Source organism: Cyrtonyx montezumae, unplaced genomic scaffold (assembly GCF_038088225.1).
Source record: "Cyrtonyx montezumae isolate F1298 unplaced genomic scaffold, pur_monq_1.0 scaffold_8, whole genome shotgun sequence".
Classification (NCBI taxonomy): Eukaryota; Metazoa; Chordata; class Aves; order Galliformes; family Odontophoridae; genus Cyrtonyx; species Cyrtonyx montezumae.
In genome coordinates this window covers 60,376,886-60,384,779 of record NW_027072089.1, presented here as the reverse complement: position 1 = coordinate 60,384,779, position 7,894 = coordinate 60,376,886, and positions in this window count along the sequence as shown.

Here is a 7,894-nt window from a genome sequence, read left to right as displayed (position 1 = left end):
ATAGCTCTTGCTGATACATTTTTGGTGACAGTGATTACAGCAGTGATTGCATGGGCCCAGGCTGACTGCTGTGGCCAGGCTAGCAAGATCTCTTTCCTCCTACATCTCTTCATAGGTAGCACCCTGCTTTTCTGTGTTTCTACCATTGGGCTGAGGAGAGAACTAAGCAAGGAGAGGGAGCAAAGTGGGAAAAAAGTTATTTATTAAGAAGACAAATAAGGAAAATAATGGGAACATAAGAGTCATAGAACAGCCAAGGTTATAAGAGATGTATGATGTCGTTTGCACCTCTGCTGCTTAAAGCAGGGCCACCTAGAGCAAGTTGCTCAGTGTCATGTGTAACAAGATTTTAAGTATCTTCAAGGATGGAGATTCCACAACATTTTGCCAGTGTTTTACTGGCCTAACGGTAAAAAGATGTTTAAGTAGAAGTTCCTGTATTTTAATTTGTGCTCACCAGATCTTGTTCTGTCCCTAGCTGCCACTGAGAAGGGTTTGTGTCCATCTCATTAACATTAGCTACTTGTGCACTTTAATAAGATCCCCGCTGAGCCTTTCCATCTTGAGGCTAAACAGTCCCAGTTACCTCAACACCTCCTTATATGTCAGATGCTCCACTTCCTTAATCATCTTAGGGCCCTTAGTGTCAGGTTCACTGGGCTCACTTCTGTATATCCATCAGCCTTGGACTGGAGAACCCAGATCTGAATGAATAATGAAGTTAGGTTCTCCTCAACAATTTTTATCCTTCAAGGCGCTCTGCAAATATTGACTGAATTCTATTACAGATAACATGTCCATAGCCAGTTTTATCTTCCTATTTTGATAGTTCTCTCTTACTTCATCTGTTATGTTTGCCTCAAAAGTAATAACTATGTCGGCCAGCAGTAATTAAAACAGTACTTGAAAGAACCCATTCAGAACTGTAATTTCTGAAAATGCTCCCATGTAAATCTTGCTCCAATCATGCTCTTGCATGTAACAGCAGTTACAATAGCATCACCTCAGTGAGTTATTTGGAATTACTCTTAATTTCACACTAAATGTATGACAGGAGAGTCAGGCTTTCTGAACCAGGCTCTAGCACACTCAGAGGGAGAAAAAAACCCAAAGGTAAAACTTGTTTTTTCATTAGTTAACGTCAACATTCAAATGTCACACCGTTGTCCCAGGGTAATGTTTGTGAAGCTGAGATGTGCAGCAGGGCAGTGTATACTTACAAGGTTTTATGAGACTATGATGAGTCTGGGTGTGAGGGAGGTTGTCATGGTGCATGAGCTTGGTTCATGCATTTCTAGAGCAGTGAAGATGGGGGATAAGCCATGAGAACATCCATTAGGACTTAATATGCTTTCTGAGGTACAGCTACAAGCAGGAGATTTCATCTCCATTCCTATAGGAAGAAGACAAACTTTACCTCTGATTGTCATTGTTTCATAATTGAAAAACTAAAAGCACAGTTGTGACATCTCACATATCAATAAAAATAGTGATGAAAACAATGGGGAGAAAGAGAATGGAGTAATGTTGGCTGAGCAGTAGACTAGGCATTTGTGTAGATTACATTCTGGTACACCTGCTTTAAGACATCATTATTATCGTGGTGGCTTGCTTTGACATCTAGCAGGGTCTCTACCAGTTCTTGGGAAGAAGTGAAAAGGCAACACAAAAGCAAGATCTCTCTCCGTTTGTGTTTTTGAAATTGAAATTATTTCCTATCCAAGCAGCTACTAATCCCCACCAAAGACATACACAATCAAATCAATACCTTAAGGCAAACTTCATCTCTTTTTCTTTCTACTTGGAGATTGTATTTTATGTTGTGTTGACAAAATCATATTTCTGTTCTTCAGCATTAGATGGAGTACAGAAGTTCAGTGAAGGGCATTTTATCTATTCTTAATACAGAGTTGCAGCCATACTGTCACTCAGCCACACAGGCAAAGCCATCCTATACATATGCCAGTGCTGCATTTCTCCCTAGCAACTCTTAGAAGAGCACAAGAATATCATTTCTGTTGTTCCTCTGCGTGCTGTAGACTTTTTGACATTTCCCCTTTCTTTTCCCTCGCTCTTCTTTAGTTTCTTTTACACCAGTCTCCTCTCTGACACGAATGCCTTGAACTTTTATCTCATATGCTTTTTCATCTCACTGTAGCAGCTTTTCTTTCTCTCCATAAACACACAGAAACCTTATCCAAAAGTAGTTATTATCCTTCATGAAAACAGAAGCAGTTTGTTGTGATTTAAGTCTGGTGGACAATTAAGCACCACATAGCTACTTGCTTACTCCCCCTTCTGTGGAACGGGGAAGAGAAGTGATAGGACCAAAATCAGAAAATTCATGGGATGAGATAAAGGCAGTTTGATAATTAAAAATGGAAACAGAGAGCAACAAAACTTAGAAGACTAAGTTATGCAAAAGGCAGTTGCTCACCACCTGCTCACTGATGCCAAATCAGTCCTGGCAAAGTCCCCTGACAGCTTTACAGGCGAGCATGACATGATATGGTATGGGATATCCCTTTGGTCAGCTGTTCTGATTCTATCCCCTCCCAAATTCTTGTGCATCCCCAGCCCTCCCCTGCCAGGGCAGCATCAGGAGCAGAAAAGGTCTTGCTTTTCTGTAAGCGCTTTTCAGCATCTACTGAAACACTCATTACCAATCTGTTTCCATCACAAATCTAAAACATCACACTGTACAAGCTAAAGAAAATCTGTTCTATCCCAGCCAAAAAATAATGCAGCTGCACTCTCCCCGTTGCAGCCATCAGGATCACTGCTACCACCACAGACAGTTCAGAGAAGAAAATGCAGACAAGCCATTTGCTACTGACTCCACCAATCTTCTCATTCAGTGGAATGGTCTGATGGAAAGAAAGAAATACACACACACACACACAAAGAAAACAAAAAGAGAAACCCAACAAACCAAAATATAACACAGAAGAGGAGACACTGGATACTCACTTTGGTCTGCCCATCAACCCCGCACCTGAGCCTCTTCTCTCTGCTGGCCAAAGTTGTTCTCTGGGCCTGCCATTATATGCTGTGTGTCCCAACCCTGAACGATTTCCTTGTGGAAGAAGGAAGAGAATCAAGAAGGTGCAGGACCCTTTCCCTAGAGATGACTGCTCCATGCCCTTTTGCTTGCCAGAGAGAAAGGCTGCCCATTGGCCACAGGGGCTGCCTTCCACCTCCGCTCCTGTGCCCTGTCCTCCAGCCCACTTTTCATCCCATATTGAACACCACTCCCACCATCACATTGGCCATCACAGAGTCTTACTGGTGTCACAGTACTTAATCCTGCCCCAACCCACTCACTCAGCTGCAAGTCCTCTGGTAGTAAACAACTGTGGCTGGTACCAAGAGAAGCAGGAGCATTGATTGCCCAGTTTTACATGGGAAGAAAGACAGATCACCCAGCAATAAGCCATTCTTTCAGTGATTGTTGATGGTTTTGTAAGCCCTTCTTTTCCATCCCTCAACCCTCACAAAGAAGTGATATCTCTTCTTCATGGAGCCCCAAAGCAGAGGGGAGGGTCAGGTTGGGTATCAGGAAAAGATTTTTCCCTGAGAAGGTGGTTGGGCAATGGAACAGGTGTTGCAGGGAAGTGGTCATGGCACTAAGGCTGCCTGGGTTTGAGAACATTCTCAAGAGTTTGGACAATGCTCTCAGACATAGGTTTTAAATAATTGAGTGATCCTATGTGGGAACAGGGGTTGGACTCGGTGATCCTTGTGGGTTCTTTTCAATTATTTTCAACTTCTCAATGACTCTTTGAACCTGGAGATTTCTCATCATCCAGTATCCAGTGAAGAAGGCAAGGAAAGGAAAACTCTCTCTGTAAATAGATCCATTAGCACATATATGCATCTAGGGAATGGTGAGGAGCCCCAGCACAAGGAATTGTAAAGCTTTTGGAGCAGGAGGAGGGCTGGAGCACCTCTCCTATGAAGACAGGCTGAAGAAGCTGGAGTTGCTCATGAAAAAGGCACCAGGGAGAGTTCACTGTCTGCTAGAACTTAAAGGGAGCTTATAAATAGAAGGAAGGCTGACTTTTTATGAGTAGATAGTGATATGACAAAGGGAAATTGTTTTAGAGTAAAAGAAGGGAGATTTAGATTAGATGTCGGGAGAAGTTTTCCCTGAGAGGGTGATGAGATACTGGAACAGGCTGCCCAGAGAGGTTATGAATGCTGCATCCCATGGGACAGACCCCACACTGGAGCAGGGCCAGAACAACCACGATGGAGTGGCAGAGATGAAGTGTTACAGATGACTGCAGCCCCCAGTCCTCATTCCCCTGCACTGCTTGGGAGAGGAGGTAGGAGAAGATGGGTGTGCACAAGGCATTTTGTTTGCTTTTAGTTCTCACTGCTCTGGTCTGTTAGCAATAAGTAATAAATTACTTTAATCTTCTTTATGTTGTCTGTTTTAATCATGACAGTAATTGGTGCGTGATCTCTCCCTGTCCTTATCTCAACTAAGTTGTGTTTTTAATTTGTATTTTCTTTCCCTGTTCTTTTGAGGAGGGGGAGTGAGAGAGTAGTGTGGTGGAGCTTAGCTAGCCATCAGTGTGGAACTACCTCAGAGAGTTTCAGGGGGAAATTCTCTTTCCATGGATTCATTTTCTACTCCATTACTGCTTTCTGAAAGCTCATGCTGTGTTGACATGCTTCTGTTCATGCAGATGAGATTCCTAAGTGCTGAGACCTTCACACAAACTCATCGCCTCTGGCAAAGATCTCTGCAGCCCTGCTATGTGCTAATATTTAAGACACGAGGTTGGTCACAGTGTCCTTACCCAGGGTTAATGCTGGGGCATTCTCTCCCTTTTATAACATTTTTTTCTGTTATTGTCGGGGACTTTTTGAGCACCTTGTATTCCCTGTAACAAGCCATATATGGGATGTTTTTCAAATGCTGTGTGTCATTTTAGTATCATAGAATCTCACTGAAATTTTCAATTTGACTCCAAAAAGAAAAAAAAAAAAGAGTTGGTAGTTGGCAGCTTCAGTAGAGAGTCACAGAATTGTAGGGGTTGGAAGGGACCTCTAGAGATCATCGAGTCCAACCCCCTGCCAAAGCAGCTCCCTAGCCCAGGTTGCACAGGTAGGTGTCCAGGTGGATCTTGAACATCTCCGGAGAAGGAGACTCCACCACCTCTCTGTGCAGCTGTGCCACTGCTCCGTCACTGCACTGGGAAGAAGTTCCCATGCACATTTGTGCCTCAATTTGTGTTCATTTTCCCTTGTCCTGTTGCCACACACTGCAGAGAAGAGTCCAGCCTCACCCCTCTGCCTCTCGCTCATGAGATATTTATAGACATGGATCAGATCGCTGTAAGTCTTGAGGCAGTAATCCTTCTGCTTCTCTGCTGAGCCTTTCTCAGCTCAGCCCTACTACTGCGATGCCAGGATGTGGTCTCATGAAAGAACACTGAGCTACCTTTCACCCAGGAAAAAGTCCAAATGAGGCAAAAGACTGCTGGTAGCTGAATGTGGGAACGTGAAAGTTGTTGATGTCTCCAGCAGAATGAAGCACAAAGGTAGCTGCTGCTTGAAATTTGCAATCTGCAAAGCTAGAGATTAAAGAGAGCAGCAGTAAAAAATAAGAGACACTTCCAGAGTCTTGTATCTTCAAGTCTGCATTTCAAGGTGGTGTTCAGTGGAGGAACTTGGTAGTAAGCAAGTACATCCATAATGGATTGCTGATGCTCACACATTTGGGTAGCTTAAGAGCTTATACGAGGCTGCAGAGCAACATTCACTGCATTCCAAGGATAATAGAATCAAGATCAGTGAACAGGATTGTTTCTCAGATCACATGGTATCCAGCACTATAATGTGATCCTTAAATTTGAGTCAGAGAAGGCTTCAGGTGAAACATTCTGGATTTGAGTTTTCTTCTACATGTGATCGTGACAACTTCCAGTATGGCAGAGCTGGCGAGGCTAACCAGTTCTTAAGCAACCTGCTGAAGAATGCACTGATTTTATCAAATGAAACAGTTTATTCCTTTCTGCTTCTACAGTCAGCGTGATTCTGGTGATTCTGCCCCTCTGCTCTGCACTGGTGAGGCCTCACCTGGAGTACTGCATTCAGATGTGGAGTCGTCAGTACAGGAGAGATGTGGACATACTGGAGTGCATCCAGAGAAGGGCCACAAAAATGATTGGAGAGGTGGAAGACCTTCCCTATGAGGACAGGCTGGGAGAGTTGGGGCTGCTCAGCCCAGAGAGAAGAGGGCTTTGGGGAGACTTGAGAGCAGCATCTCAGTATCTAAAGGGGAATCAATAAGAAAGGCCAGAATCTGTAGCAGGATCTGTTGTGCAAGGACGAGGGGAATTGTTTTCAAACTGAAGAACAGGAGATTTAGACTGGATGTAAGAAAGAAGTTTTATTTTATGATAAGGGTAGTAATGTTCTGGAACAGGCTGCCCAAAGAGGTGGTGGATACCCATCCCTGGAGACGTTCAAGGTCTGGCTGGATAAGGTTCTGAGCAGCCTGATCTGCTGTAGGGAGATGGGCAGATGACCTTTTGAAGGTGCCTTCCAACACAAAAGATTCTATAATTCAATGGCAACAGAATACCTGCCCAGCTTTATGCTGCTCAGCACAGACTGCTAGAAGCAGCTGCTGTCTAACAACATCAGAGGCCAGAAACTGAGAAGCTGGCACATGCTACACGCAAAGCATCTTGCAAGAAGATCCTCCTAGGTCTGTTCATTCAGATGATTTTATGGAGGACCATCAGGGAAGGCTGATGATTCCCCTAAGAGAGGGCAAGATGCTGTGCTATATTGTGTCCTCCTGGTACTGTATCCTCCCAAGGTCCCCTCTCCTGCCTGGATTATTCTAGGCCTTGTGAGACTGAGAAGCTGTAAGCTGTCATGTAAGAAGGATCAGCATTACTGGGCAATGTTAGTTTCACTTATTCAGCGTAATGAGATCTGTCCTCTACTAGAAGATCTGGAAGACGTGATGTCTAAGAGCCAACAAATCACAGAATTATGTCTTAATACTCCTGGCATTGATGTATAGATGCCAGAACTGAGAGTGCCTTAGAGATCTATCATTACATTACTGCATTATTTTGCACTAAGTGCTACTGTGCAAGAGCATCTTCCAGAAGCGCGACATTCCCAATTAACTCTTCAAAAGCAAAAAACTAAATCACTAATCTTTCGATTTCCACACCTGCTGCTAACTTAATGAAGACTGTGAGGTGGAGAGCTAACGGCTTAGCACAGTGAATGCTGTACGTGAGGAAGTTATTAAGTTGCCCCTCAACTCTTCAATGGGCAAGACCCTGATAACTCAGCATGAGCTGCCATACATTTAACAGAACTTTATGCGAGTCGTTTTTCTTCTGCCTTAACAACATACAGAAGCCCCTTTTTGTTTTAAGTCAACAACAAAGAAGTTCAAACATTTCCAAAATTATGCTACTGAAAGTTTTCATCTACGGACCAGCAACAAAAGAGAACTCTGTACTCCATATGCCGAGGGTTTTTTTATTTGGAAATGGAATGCATAAAACAATGACTTGAACAGGAAAGTGTCGGGCATTTTTAAATGTGTATGTTCTAATTCTATATTCTTTATCTGTACTGTATGGAATAATATGAGGTTACTGGCACCAGAAATGCAGGACAAAAGACCAACAGACTCATGGTATGTCAAGGTGTGGGTGTGATTTTTTCAAGAGCTGCATGCAAGAAAAATAAATGCTGTAACACGAGAAATAGCCAAATAGGGAATTGTGGGCTTTCAGAAGCTGCTTTAGAAGAATCAAATATTGACTGCTCTGAAATGGCACCAAAAAGGCAATGTGTCATTTGCATTATTTGTATCAGGAAAGACGTTCGTGCCCCCACAGTTTTACTA